This window comes from Bidens hawaiensis, unplaced genomic scaffold, assembly GCF_021521415.1.
Source record: "Bidens hawaiensis isolate Kalapana, Puna unplaced genomic scaffold, B.hawaiensis_p1.1 tig00042141_1, whole genome shotgun sequence".
Lineage (NCBI taxonomy): Eukaryota > Viridiplantae > Streptophyta > Magnoliopsida > Asterales > Asteraceae > Bidens > Bidens hawaiensis.
Window position 1 is genome coordinate 72,978 of NW_027497451.1, and position 21,713 is coordinate 94,690.

Genomic DNA, 21,713 nt, shown 5'->3' on the forward strand with positions numbered 1-21,713 from the left:
TCATGAATAAATTACGCAAATGATTTGTATAAAACTAATTATGATCGAATTGAAGGGAGTGGTCGGGGTGGGGGAAACATACCATCGGGACCACTAGGAACACTACCCCCGGCCCCTTTGGTAATGACGAAAAATCATCCAATCGGGATAGCAACCCTAAATCCATGAAAGAATATAAAATAAACGGGTCATGAAAGGTTGAAGAAGTTAGATGGACAATAAAAAAATAGAACAGGCTGGTCCCGATGCGAATTAGAAATCCATCCGAAAAACCCCTTCCCGCAACCAATCCCATCTATTTCAAATGTTTTTTTTTATTATTATTATACAATAATATAAAAGCAATAAACTAACTTCTAACATGTATAGAAAGCAAATATAAGACTGTATGATGATTTTTATTATAATTAATGAAAATGATAATAAATTAAATTAAATTAAATTAAATCTTGACATCTGGAAGCATAACAAAGTTTTTTATTATTTTTAGTGCTTTGGCTTATTTTTTTAAGAAGATCATAATAAATAGAAATCAATAATGCATCAACATTATGTCGGTTTTGAATGCATTAAAAATATCTTTTAAAGAATTCATTGTACTTCAACATATTAAAGTTAACTAACTATTCAATGTTTAACTAAAAGCATTAAATTAGTACTTTTTTTAATGGAGCATTAGATTAGTACTATATTTAAGTTTGCAACCCAATGAATACAAAATAATAAATAGTTTAAATGTAAATTTAATTAGATTTGTGTAATAACAAACAAATTTTAGAATTGACATGTAGAGTCAAAATAGCCTACACATTGTTAGATTTCAAGTTTAGATATGTAAGCTATATAACTTTTATTGTATAAGTTAATTAATTTCCGAACTGCCACTAAACACAACTAGACATGTGGTGAGGCACTCCATGTACATGCAATATTCACATAAAATGGTGAACATTATCAAAAGAAGTGATCAAATCCTTCGCCAGTATATAATTCCCTCTAAAGAAGAGATAGTTCTTCGGGTATGAAAAACTCACTACTTATTCCACTCTCCGTATTCTCCTACTTACCTCACGTCAAAGTTTAGTCACTAGGCATAACCTTATAATGATGCTATCGGTATTGCTTCGTGTCTCTAGTCACACGTTCAGACTTTCAAGCAAATTTGAAGTTTCAGAGCTATATAAATATTATTATTTAAAAACTTATTAACTTGTACTAAAACAAATACAAACAAAATTGAACAAAAACTCCAACCATTTTCATGTAGAATGTGGCATAAACTATATCACATATTTTAATAACAAGATAAAACTATCACTCATAAAAGTATGCCAACTAAGATTTTGTATTAATAATAATTCCAACAAACAAAAGAGTTCCAACAACCACCTAACTTGAAAAACTAACACCAATAATAATTAAATAAGTTCTCTCTTTGGTTATAAAGCTATAGATGGGCCCATCATATGCACCCTCTAATATTTTAAATAAAGACTTTAACTTATGATTGAAATTTGGAAAAACTAAAGTATACACACATAATGTTTGCCTGGATATGATTCAGCTGGGCCCATTAAAGCCCAAAGTGCTATGCCCACTTTCTCCACCACCCCCAACAAATCTCCTTTTTGCACATAGAGGTGCACCAAATGGGGTTTTTTTTTAAACCGGCTCGAGGTATAGAATTGGGCCCGGTTTTGATCAACAAAGTCAAGAATCGTATAGGATAGTTTGGTTTTTTATCGTTCTTGGTCGGTTCATGTATGGATTTTGAATGGGTTGGCACGCTTTTGATCGGATTTTGGCTGGTTCATGTTCGGGTTTTGACCATGTAGAGGTGGAGCCGCTTCCGGGACCTAGTAGGGGTTCTTCGAAAAACGGAACTCGCGGTTTGGCTACGCCCCCCCCCCCCCCCCCATTTTGAGTTTTCTTTTATTAAAATAAAATGTGGGCACTAGAAATGCTAGGTGGATCCACTGATAGCATAGTTCTCCCAATTGCCAAGGACCATTTGATATCTTTTTTCTATTTCTAGGAAAGTGACAATAAACAAATTACAACAAATGGGTCTAATTTATTTCATTATCAATCAACATTTGTAACTATTAAATGTTGTAGACTTCATTCACAATGTCCACTTGTAAGTGAGAAAAGTTTAGGATGATGGATTGGACTCATCTCCACATACACAAAGTGTTTGAAAAGAATACAAATCATGCTTTTTAATATGATATTATGAGCTGGTTTGATAAATACTAAATGTTTGTAGTTCCGTCTGTCATAATATAAGAAGTTATCTGATCGTTTATACATCATTGAGTTTGCTTTATTGATGGTCAAAAGTATATACTTAATTTGACAATGATGCTAACCCGTTATTCTGAATTAGACGTCCACTTCTCACTAAATCTAGTGTAAAACAAAGTGATTAATTGTATATATTCAAGTTCAAGTTTTCTTTTGCTACAAAACTTACTAGTTGGTGTATCAGATTTTTGTAATTAACCTCTGAATTTGAAAACAAACTTTTGTTACAACACCTACCGATTACATTTGAAGTTAAATATCTTGACAATAATATCATATTATAAAATTAAATAAAAATGTATAGTGCAAATTTATACTTTGTTGTCACTTCAACACCCAACGATCCTGGATTCGAGCCCCGCGAAGTACACATAAATTTACCTAAAAATTAACAATAATAAAAAAAAATTAAACACCTTGCTAGTTGCCAATTTGATAAATCTTATATTCTAGATATTCCTCCACCATTTGGACATCCTTAAATATCTAAAACTGATCCAATCTAAACAAGACTTGATATGATTTGATAAGATTATATCCTTTTCATAGCCCTAACCAACAATCATGAGCATCTGATGCAATAATATATAAATATAGAGATTATTATTTGAAGAATAATAAATAAAATATAGAGAATTAAATAAAGTAATCTTATTATTTTATTAAAATATTGACTTGCTAACCGTTAAACTCGTCAAAATTCACGTATGTAACTTGGTGTTATTTGAGATAGTCAGGTAGCATCTTGCCAGTCTCACGTTGTTAATGATATATCGTCGTTTGAAAAATGTTCGCGTGCGCTAAACACGTTTACTCTCTCGTTAAAACACCACCAATGGCCATACTCTTAAGCAAACTTACTTGTGTTACAACATTCAAAAGATATATATATGTCACATACAAATATACAAAAACATGGTTGAACTATATATAGTGTATAGTGATATCTAAACTAATGTTAATTCACGTTTCAAAAATGGGTAGCGGCGCAGCTTGTTACCCGCTTGTCTTCTGTTTCGATGTAATCACTACCTTGTTTATTGATATTGGTAACTACAAAGAAAAAAAACTTATAATAATTCATTATCACGTAAAAAATACTAAAATGTAAATCTTTCCATTTAGTTTTACTAAACATATCTATTCCTCAATTTATATGTAGTGTGTACACATACACAGTTAGAATGACTAAAAAACTTAAGAACATTTTAACTTTATATAGTATATATACATATAGGGTAGAATGATTTCTTTTAAATAATACTTATGCTCATATACTTTTAGGATTTACTAAACTAGTTAATATTATTATAATGATGAATATTCTTTCACTATTTATAAAAAATGAGTATCGTAAACTATCTTGATTGGACCTAAGGATTTTGATATGATTTGATACCATCGTATCCTAGCAACAATAAGGGGTCATTTTCTCATAATGAATTGATAATGACTTATCATAACCTCAAATCTCACACTCTCACGATTTCATTTTCGTCCCGGATAGATTCCTTTCTCGTTTGATAGTTTTGTTTTCTTGCGTATGAGGCTGTGGAACGACTCAATTATGTCCAACTAGTCATTAATATTTATGTCATGGCCACAAGATTTATATATATTGTTTTTAAACTTGTTTTTCAATTAAAATGGGTTAACAGTGCAGCTTATGGCTCGTGTGCCTTCAATTTTTATGTAAACGCTATTGTTTTGATTATGTAATATAAATGTGTGTGGTTAATATTTATGTCATGGCCACAAGATTTATATATGTGTATCATTGCTTTCATACGAAAATGATTTTTCATGTGAAGTGTACGAAGCCATCAGAATAGTTACGTTGTATAAGTATATATGACCCAAACTTATATCAACGGTAAAAAAATATAAAATAAAAAAAAATCACTTTAAATAAGATATCATAATAAATTTTATTTTATGCCAACAAATCTGTATATTTTTCTAACAAGTGTGTTATATGTTTGTCTAATACGTGTTTTTATACAATGTTTGTATATAATTATTTTCTTAAACAATAATAAATTAAGTTTTACATTGTAGTTAGTATATATTTACCTGTTAATATATAAGTGTTGCTACAACAAATAAGTGGCTAAGGATGGTTAGATAACTCCGAAACTTGATAGCTTGAACGGTTTCTACAAACACAAACAACCGTTAGCACACACAGAGAGAGAAAAAGGTTTAAAGGTAAAACATTATTTGAATTTTGGACCGATAATAATAAAAGACTTGCTAATATAAGTTTTTAGTGTTCAAAGGCTGACTGGCCCAAATCTTTTAAGGGATTAGCCCAGCCTGACAGTCATACAGTGAGACAATAACACGTTTCAGATAAATTATTGGGCTGATACAATATTTGTTTGGGTTTGTGGCTAATATTCTTTCAAGGTGTTATTGATACAGGAAAACTTAGTGCTCTAAAGCCCATCTTGTTGCCCAAGGTTTTTTTTTTTAATTTTAAAATAAGGTTTTTTGAAAGCCCATCTTATAAGCTAATAGGGTACTTTGTTGAGAGAATGATTAAAATCGGCGAAATTGTAACTTGTTGGAATTAATTGGATCGAGCATCACAAACAATACCGATAATTTGACAGTAACCGACCACGACTCTTTCAATATTATTAAAATCGAAAGCCACACCGATATACAAAGCAAATAAATACTATCAAAACCTGCTACTTTAGCTCATTCAACTTTCTTTTAAATCGTTTCAAGATAAAGTTTTAACATATTACCCGTGCTTGAATTTGAATATTTGAATTGTGAGTTTAGAAATTGGGACTCGTTTGATTTTATGAACTGTTATTCTTTTTTTGTACAAGCCATTAGTTTTCTAGGATGCTATTAAATATTTTGCATTTACGTAGAAGACATCACTTATTTTATTTCTCTTGTCTTAACTGGTATGTATCGCTCAGCCTTAGTGTTTATTACTTTTTTGTAAACATCTCTTTGTCTTTTTTCAACTTTCGTTACTCATCTAGATATCTTCTTTTTAAGAGCGCCGATTTTAGGGGAAAAACTAACAACGAGCTTGAAATATACTACCAAATAAAAAGAAAAGAAGAGAGAGGCAAATTGCATGTCATAGCTAAGGGGTGTGTGGTTATGTCCACACTCTTCTATATTTAACTTTTGGTACATCCATATATAGTTTATGTTGTTCATCGAGCTTGTCTCTATATAAAAATACACGCCCTTAGAGCGTTATATTCTAACTCCCTTAGGCGAGGTGTATTGGAAGTGTAGTAGAGCGTGATTGGGAGCCAGCGTGTCACTATTATGAAAACCCTTTAGCCTATGTGACGCACACATGTCGTGTATGTGGTGTTTCACATCTCATAACTCACCCCTCTCATAGCACATAGCCTTAAGGATATGTTTCTAAACATCCTAAAGAATATATGGGTGTAAATCTGGTGTTTAGTTTATTAGAGTTTGTTATATTTTTATTAAATTGCTACCTTCTTCTGTTAAGTTACAACCATCTTTTGTGACAACGTCAAGATATTCTCTCTCTCCACTAACTTAGTTTAGGAGCCAACCACCCATGTATCATGTATCAAACATATTCCTTTCCTTTGACATCTTCCAAAGATTAAAAAAAAATTATGTACTAGAAGTGAAAATTTGTTATGAGTTCCCACTCTTCCTTTCTTTTAACATTTTATTAAGATTATGCACCCACTTGATGTTAAAAAATTCATGTTATACATGTTATTCCCATGTATTAATAACCAGCCACATAACTAGCCCATATCACCGGGTTTTTTTTTTCACATAAGCATCCATATCATTGTCCATGTTAACGGAGTTTAACCCTGTTAGTGAAAAGATCATTGGAGAAAAACACGTTAAAAGTAGAGACTGTTGTGAGCAATTTTAAAGTTGAGACGCCGGCCAATAAGTCAAAATTTAAATTATTAAAATCTAATATCCCAAAAGATTTATATACTAGAAGGGAAAATTTGTTGAGTTCCTACTCTTACTTTCTTTTGTCAATTTGTAAAGATTATGCGCCCCACTTGATGTTAAACAAATTCATGTTACACATGTTATTCCCATGTATTAGTAGCTAGATCAATTCACATAAGCGTCCAGGTCATGGTCCACATTAGCAAAAACTAACAAACTCTAATCCCGATAGTGAAAATATTGTTGGAGGGAAATACGTTGAAAGTTGGGACTATTGTGGTGTAATTTTAAAGTTAGATGTCGGCCAACGAATCAAAATTTGGATTATTAAAATCTAATATCCCAAAATATTTATGTACTAGAAGGGAAAATTTGTTGAGAGTTCCTACTCTTACTTTCTTTTGTCATTTTATAAAAAGATTATGCACCCCACTTGATGTTAAAACAAATTCATGTTACACATGTTATTCCAATGTATTCATATGTAGTGATCCTTCATTTCTTCTCATAGTGTTCATAAATTAATATAGCACAACATTTATTCTTTTGGTAGGTGGTGGTTGTGGTGGGGTATCTACTTTGCTTCAGGCTTAATATAAATCCAATACAAGAATTTGATTGAATCCTAATCTTCCATCCATTGAGTGATCACAAGTGGAAAGAGATATTGATTCAAAATAACTTGTTCTTTTTGGAAGTATACTCCTTTCGAGTGTGAACATGGTTCATTCAAGCCGAAAACTAAGGATGATAATGTGTGTTATGAGTAAATGAATGGAATAGAAAGATTCTGTAATGATTTGGTGTATCTACATAAGTCTTAAAAATGATTTTATATATGACCTTAACTAGAGGTGGGTGTTTAACTGGTTTTAAGACTATTTGTCGTGGTTTAACATATGGTGAAGGTTAAAGTGTCACGTCACTGTCACGTAAGATGCGAGACTTTAACTAACTAGTCTTTCGCAGGTTTTAAGTTTTTAACTAGAATTAAATTATAGAAAAAAACACTAATAAAAAAATGTATGGTTGGTTGATTGGGATGGACCCCACCTCACACACCCTTCACCCTCAAAAACCCTTGGCGAATTTCTCACTGGTGTCCTCTTTTAACGCTCACTACAATTAGTCCTAATTAATAGTTACGGGCCTAATTATGTTTATTTTAAACCAGGTTATTAGCCAGACTTACTAATCTATAAATACTCTCGTATATAATTGTAATATCTGTCAGAGCTAATAAAGAATAACTGCAACTGCAGTCGTGGACGCGGAATACCATGACGGAACCCTCGATATGTTATTATTATTATTATTATTATTTGTTTCAGCATGAAATTCGTTTGTGTAGTCTTTGTGTGTTGGTTCCCGCTACGTTACTTGATACAGAGGTGCACACTATAACCAGTTAATCGGTTTCTGACCGATTCTCTAACCGGTTAGTAACAGGTCTTTCTCTAACCGATTTCTACTCGAAAAAAAACGACGGTCTGTAACCGGTTATACATTTTGACCCAGGATCCGGTTAACCGAAATCGGTTTTAGGTTTTTTAAATATGTTTTTATTAAAAACTGCTTATCTTTACGATTATTTACCGGTCAATTAGTTCAGTTATAACCAAAACCAGTTATACCGGTTAGGGTTTTTGTGCTGAAAACAGGTTAATGTCCGACCCGATTAATCGGTCTAACCGATTAACTGACCGTTGACCACTAACTGGTTATTAAATTAACCAGTTTTTAATAACCAGTTAAACGGTTTGTGCATCTTGTAGTTTGACCATGAAGTTGTGGCATGCAGAAACGGGAAATAAGGGACACAATTTTGTTACATCTTATTGTTAAACCGTCATACATGTTTAAATCATCTAAAAGATGTATAAAAGTTTTTAGAATAAAATTCTTGTGTGGGCCAGGATTAGATTGTGTGATGATGGGTCTAGAAATATTGGCATCTTGCAATGCGCATGCCATTCTAGAATGTGTCATCATCACTGAAAAACAAAACCTCATACTCTTTTTAAGCTGTTTTATCCAAAGTTTGGTCATGTATGTTTTATCTTCTAACACCTACCGGCTTCTAAAAAAAACTAGCCAACAGACGAATTCAGTTGATACCGGTCAAGTGTGTTACGACAATAGCACTAAATCAAAAAATATAATTGTGCACGCTCAAAACAGTATTGACACGCACACAACTTACGATCAGTATGAGATAGGTTCTTAATTACGATGCCGACACAAAACCCAAAAAAATAGTAAATAACCATAACATTAGTGATGCTCGTATAAATTATAATAAAAAAGACATATTTAAAAAGGCGTTTATTCGGTCGGTAAATTCGGACGTTGCGACGATGAGTTGATGCCAATATAATTGGTGCCGGTTAGATTTGTTACATTACCTAAATAAACACAAATAATTTCATCAAATTAATATATTAAAACAAAATGAAAAAACATGTCTAAAACAAAAAAAATGAATAATCAAAAATGAATTGTGACACCATGGGCTATAGTGCCCAAATTTTTGTCGTTCAAAAAAAATTACAAAAAGTAAACTAATTTTTGTAACATATTTAACTACTTATAAAACTCATAAAATCAAGATTCATGAGTGAGGCCAGTTTCCACATCTACACAATTCCATCCATCAAGATGATGACCCACTTTTGTAGACGTCATCAGAATTTGGATTTAATTAAATATTTATCAAAAGTATATAAAATTGTAAAAATGACTCACTATAATATTATGAAAACTGATATTTTACACGAATGTCCAGTTGATAATAATAAGGATGATTAAGTTCATGATATACTTTTAGTTTTGAAATTGGTTATTTAAATTCACGTTTTTGAATGGTTTTTAAAAACCTAAATCTCGTTTTAAGCACATAACCTGCTCATGCACACCCCTAAATCGATAGTAGTATTAATATTTCAATAATTTTATGGAGTCGGTTTCATTAATTTCATTGGTTCGGTGTCAAAAATTTTAGAGGTCGTTTGAGATTAGATCATGATGATAAAAAAAATGTGTAGCTGCACGCCAATGCTAGGTATTGTCATGGTGATATCATTATGTGTAAGAGTTATTGGAATTGTCATGTATCGTTGCATATAATTGATTAAAGCACTAAGCATTGGCTATAAAGGTTAATTATCACGTCATACTTTAAAAAATCGATGAGAGTACTCATTTACGCACCCCTGTAATATAGAGTGAGTGAGAGAAAGAGATATAATAAGATCATTTTTAATGAGCCTGAAGAGGTATGCACCCGTCTTAACATCGAGCGGGGCGGGTCAACCCACAAGATATAGACAAGAGGCTTGAAATCAAGATGTCATGAAGGCACAAAGCCAAAACCTATGCGCATGGCGCATATCACATATGCTCACGCAACATATGCTCACGCATATCACATATGCTCACGCATCACATATGCTCACGCGTATCACATGCTCACGCACCATATATGCTCACGCATATCACATCTGCGCGTGGCGCATATCACATATGCTCACGCATCATATATGCTCACGCATATCACATCTGTGCGTGGCGCATCTGCGCGTGGCGCATATCACATATGCTCACGCATGAAACATCTGCGCATGAAACATCTGCGCGTGAGAATAAAGAGAAGACCTCGCGCATCCTCAGGATAGGCGCATATCACACATGCACATAATCAACCTCGTCCTTATCCAAATCAGGATAAGGACAACCCTGATTGTGCTCATCAGACAACCTTCCAGAAGGTATCCTTTAAGGAATAAAGAATATGCTGATGTTGACAGCTGCCAATGAAAGGTGGACAACTCAGCAAAACCCATGTGCTACCACGTGATTGCACATGGGTCAGGTGAAATACCTTGGTCAGAGAATAATCAATGAAAAAGCACCAGGTGTCCTAAGGACACGTGGCGCGAAGCAATAGGAGGAGACCAAAAAGGCCCTAATGGGATCTGAGCCCAATCATTGGAAACCCTAACACCTATAAATACCACACCACCTCTACAAGGGGAGGTAAGCAAGAAAATACACTCTAAATCCTTACTCACTCTCAGATTATTATCATTCTCCTACAATCTCTTATTCTCACACAGGAGAGTTACCCCAAAGAGGACCCCTCTGTCCCTTTCTGAGGGGTAAGTTCACGGTGCTGCTCGTTTTGTAGGTGGAAGAATTCATACTCCGGAGAACCATCGGTGATATAGCACACTCAAACCCGAGGAAAGTTGATCGTCTACCAGTGAGCCGATCCACGTTTCTTCATTGGCGCCATCACCTGTTACAACGGCAACAAAATCACTATCTCATCAGTTCTCTCTGAAAAACTTCACCATGGTTTCCGGTGTTCGAAACAGCGATCAAGTTCTGGAGGATAATGAGCTTGAGGATGTTAATGAGGGACAGCAGTTTCTGAGGGCGCCGCGTGATACTGCGCGCACCACCAGTAACCATCCCTTCATCACAACACCTCATAGCCAGACTGAAACTCCTCCAGACGATCTCACGTTCCAGAATCTGACTGGCGCAAAACAAAAAGGACCAATGGGTCCAGAAGTTAAAACCAATGACCCTAAAGAATGGCTCATAAACGAACAACGGCGTTTAATGGACAAATACAACGAGCTGGTCAAACACAAAAAGTTAGCCGACTTAACACAAAGGCTCGCATTTGATAAGCAAACCATTCAGGGAACAACAAAAAGGGCGCGCGCGCCGGAAGATGGTCACTCTGTTCACACCGAACACGCTGAGTTTAGTGATGAAGAAGTGCACAGCATGAGGAAGATGCGAGATACTCATGCAGGAGGCTCACAGCTCCGCGCGCACATGAACATAGCGCCTGGAGCCAAAGCCGATATGGATCTATACACACCGTACAACCCACCAGCGAGAGGGCAAGTGGACGTAACCACACCATACAGGTCGGCCATCTTGGTGAAGCATTCAAAATTCACTGAGCGCATCGCGAAGGCTCCCATTCAACACAAAACCAAGATGCCAAGTGGTTTGGGCAAGTACGATGGCACAACAGATCCAGACGATTTCTTACAAGGTTTTTACAACACTGGAAACCTAGAAAGCTGGACGATGCCAACATGGTGTCACATGTTTGCTCGCTGCCTCACGGGCGCAGCGCGTGTCTGGTTCGAAAGCTTGCCGACTGGGCAAATCGATGGGTTCGAGGAGCTATTGGAGAAGTTCCAGGCTCACTTCGTACAGCAGCGCAGACACACGCGCGACCCCGATGACATAATGCACTGCGTGCGCAGGAATGATGAAACAATTGAAGACTACATAACTCGTTTCAATCAGGAATCTCTTGCAATTGGAGGTATCACTGAACAACTCTTGCGCGTGGCCTTTATACAAGGTGCGCGCAGTGATCAACTCCGCAGAGCTCTCGTGAGCAGAGATGGCATGCCAACCACTTGGGCTAAGCTTATGGAAGCATCGCGAGTCTTCGCGCGAAATGAAAAACAAATTGTCCAGGAGAGAGCAAGAGACAGAGGGCATCAAACAGAAGCACCACGCAACAATGAAAGGAGGGGCAAACAAAACTCCGTATGGTCCAGGTTGCAACAAACCAGTTTTTCTCCCGCAGAAAAGCAGGCGCAACCAAGTTCACCCCAGCCCCAAAAAGACATTCGTAATCGTGGAGAAAGTGACAAGAGGGAAGGCGGCAGAGAGCCTAACAGACCTCTACCAAGAATATGGACTCCCCTCACTAAAACGCCTTCACAAGTGTTAAGCACAGAGAATGTCCAGTTTAAAAGCCCCAAGCCATTACTCCATAAGGGACCACCAAACAGTGGCAAGTATTGTGAGTTTCACAAGTCCACAGGGCACAACACCGATGCATGCCACCATTTGAAGGATGCGATTGAAAGAGATGTGAAATCAGGCAAGTTGGCTCACCTGGTGAAAAACCCAAGACCAGAGAATGAACAACCAGATGGAGCCTCAGCCAGTAAGAAATTCAAAAGAATCTGTGTAGCCGAGGGAGGAAGGCAAGGGCAAAGGTCGAGAAAGAGAAGCGCGCAGGTCCAAGGAGATTGGCGCGAGCAACAAGTAATCTTCCCAATAATCAGAGGAGGCCCGTCTATCAGCAGTCCTCTAGTCATCACTACACACATTGCTCATTATGAAGTGTCAAAAGTCCTGGTGGACACCGGCAGTGAATCAGACATCATGTATGAGCAATGTTTCAGGAAGTTGGATCCAGCAGACCAAGCAAGGCTCGAAATTGTGAATGCACCAATCTCGGGTGTTTCAAATGAAATTATTCACCCCCTAGGTCAGATACAATTTGAACTAACTATGGGGGATGAGAAACACAAGCGAGCTGAAATTGTCAACTTCTTGGTCTTGCCCACCACTTCATGCCACAATATGATCTTGGGTAGAGGAACGATTGCCCAATTCAACGCCATACCGTCACCAGCGCACGGCGCGTTGGGGTTCCCAACACCAACAGGTGTAACATTTGTATACCGAGATCATTTATGCGCAGTGACAAGTGTACCGCGGGAAGGGAGAATGAAACTTCCAATGGCAAACAACGCGCCAGAGGAGTGGATTCTCAACCCAAAATTCCCAGAGCAAACAATCACAATTGGAGCTAATATATCAGACGACACAAGGTTGAGAATGAAAAGATTGCTCACAACGTATATGTCGGTCTTCGAGTGGCAACATTCTGATATAACTGGGGTTCCTCGAGACCTGGCGCAACATTCTCTCAACACGTTCAAGTCTGTAGAGCCAATTGCTCAAAAGAAGAGAGTCATGGGGGATGAAAAGGCAAAGGCCATGAATGAGCAAGTAGAGGACCTACTGCGCGCAAATATCATCCGCCCAATACGATACCAAACATGGGTAGCCAATCCTGTGATGGTAAAGAAGAGCAACAGGTCATGGAGGATGTGCATTGATTTCAAGGACCTCAACAAAGCATGTCCAAAAGATTGTTACCCCCTCCCAAACATTGACGCGAAAGTGGACTCTGTGGCGCCATTTAAGCTCAAATGTTTCCTGGACGCCTATAAGGGCTATCACCAAATTCAAATGGCACCACAAGATGAGGACAAGACTGCCTTCAGAACTGACAAAGGTGTTTTCTGTTACACAAAAATGCCCTTCGGTTTGAAGAATGCAGGAGCCACTTACCAAAGACTCATGGATGCGGTTTTCAACGAGCAAATTGGAAGAAACTTAGAAGTCTACATGGATGATTTGGTGATTAAAAGCAGGGAGGAAAAACAAATGCTAAAAGACATCGAAGAAACACTTTGGCACCTAAAAGAAGTAAACATGAAGCTCAACCCGAGCAAATGCACATTCGGCGTAGAAGAAGGGAAATTTCTAGGTGTAATGGTCACCAAGGATGGTTTCAAGGTGAACCCAGAGAAGGTGGAGGCTATCCTTGACATGCCTTCACCATCCACATTGAAGGAAGTCCAAAAGTTGAATGGTAGATTGGTATCAATTAACAGGTTCCTAGCGAACCATGCAAGCAAATCTACCCCATTCGTCAACACATTGAGAAATTGCTTAAAGAAAAGCCAATTCAAGTGGACGCCTGAGGCCGAGCAAGCTTTCAATGAGATAAAAGAATGTCTGATAAATCTGCCCGCGCTCACAGCTCCACTTCCTGGCGAAACTTTAACGTTGTACCTATCAGCAGGAGAGCGCGCCATTGGCGCAGTGTTGTTGGTGGATCGCAAGGGAATCCAAACACCAATCTATTATGTAAGTCGGGTGCTGACAGATCCTGAGACGCGCTACACCATCATAGAAAAGTTAGTTTTATCACTAACACACGCGTCGCGCAAGCTTCATAGATATTTCAATGGTCACCCCATTGAAGTCCTGACTGATTACAACATCCAGCAAGTCTTGCGACGTCCCGCGCTCTCAGGAAGGCTGACAAAATGGGCGCTGGAATTAGGAGAGCACACGATCGCCTATAAGCCTCGTCCATCAATCAAGGGACAAGTCTTAGCTGATTTCATCGCAGAAATCCCTGAAGGAAAAATTGAAGAGGCTCAGCGCGAGGTAGACCCTCCGCAAGCCAATAATGAAGAAAATGTTTGGAGATTATTCACTGATGGAGCTTCAAACAACGAAGGGTCCGGCGCAGGCCTCAAACTGGTGGATCCAGAAAATCATGAGTATACTTACGCAATCAGGTTGGATTTCAAGAGCACCAACAATGAAGCTGAGTATGAAGCCCTGCTGGCTGGTCTGCGCATCGCGCACAAGTTCGGAGTTAAAAAGCTAGAGGCCCATGTTGATTCATACTTGGTAGCAGCACAGGTCAATGGCCTTTATGATGCCAAGGAGAACACCATGCCTCTGTATTTAGAGCAGGCAAAGAAGTTCACCGAGCAATTTGACTTCTTCAGAATCACACATATTCCGCGCAGTGAAAACAAGTCTGCCGACGCGCTGAGCAAGATGGCATCAACCAGCTTCGATCACTTTGGCAAAGATGTCAGGGTGGAAGTAATGAGCAACCCGTCGGTGGGAGCGAAGTCTGTCCTTGTAATTCATACAACACCTTCATCATGGATAACTCCATTAATGGAATTCTTGAAGGAGGGAAAGATACCGGACGATCGCGCACAGGCGAGGAAGATAAGACACAAGTCGCAGAACTACGAACTGCTTGATGGTACGTTATATCGGCGCTCTTATCTTGGACCGCTCATGAAATGCCAAGATGCTGAGGAAGCAAGCTATGTGATCAGAGAGATACACGAAGGAATCTGTGGAATACATGCTGGCCCGCGCATGGTGGTTGCCAAGGCAATGAACGCAGGTTACTATTGGCCAGGCATGTACTTGGACGCGTTAAAAGAGATCCAAAAATGCAAAGCGTGTCAGAGCTATGCGCCAAACACCATGCGGCCAAAGAACAACTTGATTCCAGTGACCTCCGCATGGCCTTTCCACAAATGGGCAATCGATATTGTGGGTCCCTTACCACAAGCGCAAGGGCGAGTAAAGTTTTTGGTAGTGGCAGTAGACTATTTCACAAAATGGGTTGAAGCCAAGCCACTAGCAAAAATCACGGCCGAGGCAATGAAGCAATTTATCAGGAGCCACATCATATGCCGTTTTGGCCTGCCAATGGAAATTGTGAGCGACAATGGCAAACAATTCACTGACAGGAAGATATCCAGTTGGCTCAAAGAATTGCGCATCAACCAAATCTTCACTTCAGTATACCACCCTCAGGGGAATGGCCAAGTGGAGTGCGCGAACCAAAGCTTGCTGAATGGGCTGAAGAAAAGGTTGGAGGGAGAATCCCGTTCATGGGTCGAGGAGCTACCTAATGTCCTGTGGGCGCACAGGACATTAAGCAAAACCAGCAATGGCGAATCCCCGTTCAGCCTAACCAATGGAACGGAGGCTATGATTCCAGCGGAAATTGGATGCCCATCCCATAGAGTGCTCATGATGAGTAAGATAGATAACGAGCGCGAAAGGAGGTTGGATCTCAACTTACTTGAAGGGCGCAGAGAGGCGGCTATCATCAGTGAAGCCAAATACAAGAAAAAACTAGAAAAATATTATAATCAGCGCGTGAAAGAATGTCACTTCAAGAAGAATGATTTTGTCCTTCGGAACAATGAAGCTAGCCGCGCGATACCCCCGGGAAAAATGTCCCCCAACTGGGAGGGACCTTATCAAGTCTCGGAAGAATTGGGAAAAGGCGCATACGCTTTAAAAGATTTGAATGGAAAGAAGATCCCGCGCGCATGGAACGCAGCACAGCTTAGAAAATGTTTCATGTAAAAATTGTCAAGTTTGTAATCAAGGCTTTTTAAGCCATTATGAATAATGATACGCGCTATTTTCTCTTAATGTGTGTTCTATTACCTTTTGCATACATGTTTCACACTTCCCTTTATTAATTTTGAGCAATATGACAACATTGTATTGACATCAAAACTAAAAATAAAACGAAGTAAAACATACATGCGCGAGCTCCAAGCTCAAACGCGTTAACGAGTTTTAACTCTAAAACGTCAGGGCCTTAGCCCAATAATATGAGCCTTAGCTCAGGGCCTTAGCCCAATAATATGAGCCTTAGCTCAAATCACTCACAACATCCATCCTACATGCTGCGCAGCCAGACCATAAAAATACCTAAGCACAACTAAGGCAAAGCACATGCCAAAACATAGTTGTTAAGGTCTCAGGTCGAGGTCGCGCATGGAATTGTAATGGATATCAGAGTAACACATACTGACACGTAAAGGCTAAAAATCTCATTCATAATTCCCTATAATAAATGCGCGATAATGTCGCGCAAAAGAGGAATAATGAAATGCCAAGGCACGTGTCAGCATATTCAGAATATTGCAAAATAACTTGAAATATGACAAGGATTAAGTAAAATAATTTCCTTACAACCTTGTTCAAATTTCAACATGCAAGCATATCTTATATTCAACAAGCAAACACATGCAATATAAAGAGATGAATTGGGAATGCGCAAGATGCGAATAAGGGGAAAACAAAATTTCATTCCAAAACATAGAAGTTTACAAATTTACAAAATGATGAGATACAAACTACAAATAAAAAAAAAAAAAAAAAAAAACCATGAAGGGCTTCTCAAGTCTCTATATCAACATCAGCCTCTTCATCGCCCTCATCATTACCTCCCTCAGCATCTGGCACAGCCCGCTCCTCGTCATCTCCAAACTGACCATAGTCAAGCTGTTCGTCTTGAATGGAGTCGTCTTCTATCACGATAGTGTCAGGAGCGGGTCCTTTGGCCACGCCAGAGCCGCTAGCAGAGGCAGCATTGCCCGCGCCATCATCGCTGCCACCAGCCCCTTCACACTCGTCAAGTAATTTCTTTAGCTCGCCGAGATTGGGCTGGTCAGCAAGCGCGGCTATCTGCAAGTCACAAAGAAAAGTATGAGTACAAAAGACTAGGAAAATAAGTCAAGGTAAACTCATTAAGGATAAAATACCTGCTCAAGGATGGGAATGAGAGTATTCAAATACTTCTCCCCCACCTCGGCCATGTCAGCGCAGACAACGTCGAGCTGATAAGGGTAGTCGGATGGGTTCTTCTTCAGCATGCTATATTCACAGCCATCCTTAAACCCTTCAGCTCGACCCACCAAGCGCGACGCAGCGTTGCAATCCATCACAAGGGTCTGAAACTCGTCTGAGTATTTCATCGCATAAGCGCAACGAGTCATACCCTGTGAGACTAGCCATTGGCGATCCTGCGCGATGGACGAAACAGACGTCTCAAGAGCAGGAATCTGAGAGTTTAACAACTCAACAGTTTCCTTGGTCTGTTTTAGCTCTTCTCTGTCGGACGCTGCTGCCGCCAAGGCCTCATTCCTTTCCGCTCGCGCAGCATCGAGCTCTTCACTGTTAGACGCTGCTATTGCCAGGGCTTCATCCTTTTCTGCCCGCGCCGCTTCGAGCTCTTTCTTCAGGCGCGCAACCTCACTCTCTAATAAAGATTTGTCAGTGATAGCCTGCACAAGAGTTTGATCACGCGCCTCTGCCTCCAACTCCAAGTCACGCGCTCGGCGCGCGTACCTGGCCGCATTCGCCTCTGCAGCCTGCAGCTTCTCCCGCGCAGCCTGCAGCTCATGCCCGCGCTTCACAAAAGCAGCGTTGGCACTTGCTCGGTTCTCGCTGAGTTCTGCTTGGAGTTTCTCAGCTCTCTCTCGAGCGTCAGAAAGATTTCAAGCAGAAACCTTAGCCTCTTGCTTGGCCTCCACAAGAGCATCACGCACTTTTACATAGTCATAGCGAAGCTCTTGGGAGGCAGCAAAGAACGCAGACCCAGCAAAAAGATGGTCGTTGAGCAAGTCCACGCGGGCGCGGTCCTCCTAAAACCTCCTTTCAGCTGGAGGCACAGAGTGAGCCCAGAAGTCTTCACACACACCCATGGACTGAAATGAGCTATCCTCAGTAATATTCCATCTCGGGCGGTATATGTGATCGGCTTCCTGCAAACACAAAGCAACGTTCTAGTCATCTAAACACTAATATGGAAGTCCGCACAGCGGAGCAAAACGAACTTATACCTGCGGGGAGCAAGCAGAAAAGTCAGCGCCAGCCCCACGAGAAGGCTGCGCCACGAAATCTCGTAGCGCTACAGGGCTTGCGCGGCCGCCATCGGAGTCTTCAAAGTTGACCTCCTCATCATCCTCTGTAACAGGTCTTTTCTCCTGCGACTTGGAAAAATCAAAAACAGTCTCGCGAGGAGGGCTGCACGCAGAAGGAGGTGAGGGAGGTCTCGACGCCGCTAGATCAGCGCGTAAAATAGTCTCCTGCTCCTTAGTAATCCCAATAAGAGGAGATTCAGTGCTTGTCGGAGCAGGAGCAGAGCTAACGGCGCCGGCGCCAGCAGTGCCGCCAGCAGCTTGTGTGCCAGCTATAATTCCTATGAAAAAACCAAAGAGAAATGATTCATGACTTGATCTAAAAGAAAAAAGTCAGAAAATCAAAGCGCAATATATACCTTGGCGCACCGCCGTCCGCGAGTCGAACATCGCCATGAAGTCCATTTTCCCCATTTTCGAGGGTAAAACAGGGGACTTCAATGCAACCTTCGGCGCAGCCTCGGTACCTTGCTGCGCCTGAGGTTGATCCACCAAGGTCGCCGGCTCTACAAACATTTGAGTGAGCAAAGATTCATTAATAACTCTATCGGAATCACGCTCATAAAACCACAAAATATAAACAAAGTATACCTGTTGGAGAAGAGGAAACAGCAGGCGCAGCGCCGCTTCCCTTGTCCGCCGCGCGAAGAGAGGAGGTGGCGGCACCATACCTCGTGTGGACAGGAGGACTGCCCACACCTAGAGGCAAGGAAAACGAGGAAAACTTGAAGGTAAACCCCTTGGTTTTCTCAAGTCCCTTCGCTTGAGTAGGAGGATCCTGAGCAACAGGGGCATCATTTTTCTTCTGTTTTTTACTGGCCCATGCGCCAGTTTTCCCTTTAGCTTTGCGCTTGAGTTGTGGCGCCTCAGCTTCTTCCTCCACCTCTTCTTCCGCGAGCTCCAGCTCATAGTTCTCGAGCGCATCTACAATACGTGCAACAGAAATGTTAACCAAATTTGGTATTCTAAAGGCATAAGCATAAGTACAAAGGCTTACCAGGCGCATCGCTGTCAAAGCAAAATCCCAAATCAACATGGATGAACATATCAGCGAAGCGATCGGGGAAAGCAACTTCCCCAGCGCCCAGCGCGACAGAGCCACCCTCCATATGCTCATCATAAGCGGCGTGGACGTATTCCTTGCTGACTGTATAATACAAGACAAATGATATCAGTAAAACGAATTATATTCGCGCAGAAATAATGCAATGAGCTAATAACTCACCTAAGCCATCAACCTGAATGACAGGCTCAGTCGCGCTGTCGGTCCACCTCTTGCTCATACCAACCCCCACCAGCGCCTCCTCGCAAATATTCTTGGCGGGGGATGGTTCAGCAGTCAACTTATTAACCCATACGCCAGTTGGGTTCTTAAGAACATTCTCATCCGCGGGCGCAGAAGTGATCGCGCGCATGGTCATACGGATGGGAATCACACCAGCCTTAATATAAAAAAATTTCTCAGACCAGTCATGAAGGCTTTTGAAGGAAACAGTGCAGCACTTGACCTTCTGACTGCGAGGTATAAATGAGAACCAAGAATCTTGGATTTTTGGCTTGTAAAAAAATTGAAAGCGCCGAGGGGTGGGCTCCTCGCGCTGAGCTTTGCACATGAACTCAAAATGAGTCATGCGCACTAGTCCACAAGGATGGACTTGGGATATGTGAATCCTATAAAACTGAAGCAGCGCGCCCATAAACCTTGTCATCGGGAGACGAAGGTTACAGTGAGTGAAAAAATGGCAGTATAAGGAGATATAGCCGGTGGGCGGATCTGCCGCCGTTTGCCCGGCCGCCGAGAGCATACAGCCGTACTCAGGGAGAAAACCCTGAGAGGCGATGAGACTGTCGAAATCAGACTATTTCAGTTTGCAAGGAATCTCATCCCATCTTTTCACTGTTTTACCCTTCCCCACCTCCTCCGACGAGGCCTCGGCAGCCCGTTTTCCCTTGCCGGTCTTCTTCAAAGTGGACATGACTAATGATTTTACACGGCGTTTGCTGGGGGAGATTGTGGTGTCTGGGTTATCAGACATACAACTGTGAATCAAACAGCTGTCACTTCAAGAACGGAAATCTGGAAGCAAAAGACAGGCTCTTAATCGGAATGAAAATGGAAGGAAAGAAAAAGCTCTGAAATAACAATGAAGATGAAGAATAACAACTCAAAAGGCTTGCTTTTATAGGCCCAGGAGAGAGAAAGAAACAGGTACTGATCAGAGTTCACGCGCCCCCACTCGCAGGTGCAGGCCAACACGAGCGCGACACGTGTTCCTGACACTGTGTGAGGGGACATGAAAGGGAACGAAACAGCAACTGATCAGAGTTCACGCGCCCCCACTCGCAGGTGCAAACCAACACGAGCGCGACACGTGTTCCTGACACTGTGTGAGGGGATATGAAAGGCAACTGTAGCACCTCGAGCACACGAAAAGTCTGACACATGTCTCCATCTCTGACGCATGTCAGCACCAACGAACCACGTACATGGATGATTCATTTCAACCAAAAGGATAGAATTTCGCGCAACGATAAGAAATAAAAAAGAAAAGACAAACCCTATTAAAAGAGCAAACTATTAAGTCTAATATCTATCTTACCTGGCTCGCGCGAGACAAGACACACATTAGACTGGGGGGGCTTGAAGAGGTATGCACCCGCCTTAACATCGAGCGGGGCGGGTCAACCCACAAGATATAGACAAGAGGCTTGAAATCAAGATGTCATGAAGGCACAAAGCCAAAACCTATGCGCATGGCGCATATCACATATGCTCACGCATCACATATGCTCACGCATATCACATATGCTCACGCATCACATATGCTCACGCGTATCACATGCTCACGCACCATATATGCTCACGCATATCACATCTGCGCGTGGCGCATCTGCGCGTGGCGCATATCACATATGCTCACGCATCATATATGCTCACGCATATCACATCTGCGCGTGGCGCATATCACATATGCTCACGCATGAAACATCTGCGCATGAAACATCTGCGCGTGAGAATAAAGAGAAGACCTCGCGCATCCTCAGGATAGGCGCATATCACACATGCACATAATCAACCTCGTCCTTATCCAAATCAGGATAAGGACAACCCTGATTGTGCTCATCAGACAACCTTCCAGAAGGTATCCTTTAAGGAATAAAGAATATGCTGATGTTGACAGCTGCCAATGAAAGGTGGACAACTCAGCAAAACCCATGTGCTACCACGTGATTGCACATGGGTCAGGTGAAATACCTTGGTCAGAGAATAATCAATGAAAAAGCACCAGGTGTCCTAAG